The 871-nt window shown below is 36.4% G+C and overlaps 2 non-coding genes across 2 annotated transcripts; both read right to left on the bottom strand.

Moving 5' to 3' along the window:
- Nucleotides 1-335: 335 nt before the first annotated feature.
- TRNAV-CAC (transfer RNA valine (anticodon CAC)) lies at nt 336-408 on the bottom strand. Its single transcript has one exon. It is a non-coding gene; the product is annotated as a tRNA-Val (tRNA).
- A 65-nt stretch (nt 409-473) lies between these two features.
- TRNAV-CAC (transfer RNA valine (anticodon CAC)) lies at nt 474-546 on the bottom strand. The gene has a single exon. It is a non-coding gene; the product is annotated as a tRNA-Val (tRNA).
- Nucleotides 547-871: the final 325 nt, after the last annotated feature.

Raw genomic sequence — 871 nt, 5'->3', positions numbered from 1 at the left:
TCATTTAGGGTGTACTTTAACCCCATTTCTATGATCAATTCACGCCATTTACTAATATTATTTGGAAGTATTAAGGAAATATTAGGCATTCAAGCACCATTTACAGTGGCTTTTAGCATCTTTTTTTTTGACAATCTGTTGAACTTCTAATATTACTTAGTTTAATGGTTTTAAAAGTAGGGAAAAAGTATGCTACCTATGTCACATTATTAAACCAAGTTAAGTGAAATAATTGTTAAATATTTATTATAACCACTGCACCACAGACACGTGGTAAGTCTAAGTTTTCCAAGAGATCTAACTAATTATTATGTCCAATCACGATGGTTAAAACATGTATCTACCTGGGCTCGAACCTGGGACTTTCCGTGTGTGAAGCGGACGTGATAACCACTACACCATAGATACGTGGTAGCACTGAGTTTTCCAAGAGATCTAGCTAATTCTTATGTCCAATCACGATGTTCAATACATGTATCTACCAGGGCTCGAACCTGGGACCTTCCGCGTGTGAAGCGGACGTGATAACCACCACACTGCAGATACGTAATAACACTGAGTTTTCCAAGAGATCTAGCTAATTATTGTGTCCAATCACGATGGTCAAAGCCGTACTTCTGTAATTAACTAAAATTAACATACTTTGACTTAATTGTTTTGATCAAACTGGCTGATAGCACACCCTGAATACTTAATTGTTAATTTAAGATAATTCCGAAAAGTATCTTCGCTGTAGTTTTTAAGTTATAGGTGGGGAAAAATCACGAAAAACCCATGTTAATCTCCATAGGAAATTAGTAAAAGCGGGTGAATATTACTTTAACGTTACAAAACGGTATCAAGTCATATCTACAAGGGCCTACCGGCCCTG

Source organism: Phalangium opilio, unplaced genomic scaffold (assembly GCF_054372755.1).
Source record: "Phalangium opilio isolate 3A_F unplaced genomic scaffold, DU_Popi_V2 ptg000039l_1, whole genome shotgun sequence".
Taxonomy (NCBI): Eukaryota; Metazoa; Arthropoda; class Arachnida; order Opiliones; family Phalangiidae; genus Phalangium; species Phalangium opilio.
The sequence above is the reverse complement of the archived record's forward strand: the minus strand, read 5'-3'. Positions and strand labels throughout refer to the sequence as shown.